Source organism: Solanum stenotomum, chromosome 1, assembly GCF_019186545.1.
Source record: "Solanum stenotomum isolate F172 chromosome 1, ASM1918654v1, whole genome shotgun sequence".
Taxonomy (NCBI): domain Eukaryota; kingdom Viridiplantae; phylum Streptophyta; class Magnoliopsida; order Solanales; family Solanaceae; genus Solanum; species Solanum stenotomum.
In genome coordinates this window covers 37,285,796-37,286,483 of record NC_064282.1, presented here as the reverse complement: position 1 = coordinate 37,286,483, position 688 = coordinate 37,285,796, and positions in this window count along the sequence as shown.

Sequence of the window (688 nt, the reverse complement as noted above, 5' to 3'; positions counted from 1 at the left end):
AAAAGGTCTTATAATTGCTAGAAAAAGAATAAAATAGCATAGGGTCAATTTTGGAAACGGACTAAGGACCCATAAAGTCTTAACTTAAAAAATTTTGCCCCTTCCCGTCTAAACTCGTCCTTTTGGACAGTGCTTCACTATTTCGGGCATAACTTTTTACTCCAAGGTCAGAATTGGGCAAACTCGGTGGCGTTGGAAAGAGGACTCAAAGACCTTTAATTGGATAGGTAAAGGTCCACCTAATTCATTTTGAGCTAAAAGATATGACCATTTAAAGTTGACTACAACTCACTAGTTCAAATGACTAGTTTCCGGACGTCACGGTCATTCCTCATCATTTCATCAAGTTCTCAACTCCAAACTCACATGTGAGGCTCTAGTTTCACTAGTTCATTTTTAGGGTCGTTATATTATCCCCTCCCATACTCCCATATAATCACTACCATAAACAATAAATTCAGCTACTGTCATTATAGACTACAAAGATAGATACTAGATTACAATATTAGTCTTTAACGATCGATGAGATATGAGATCCATACAAAAATGTGATTGAATGAGATTGGGTTCAAAATTGAGCTCCTGCAATGAAAAAATGTATTTTTAATTCTTCTAAACTACTGAAATGTATCTACTAATGAGTTATCAAGTGATTATGGAAGATTTCTCAAGCTCCTAAAATGACAAA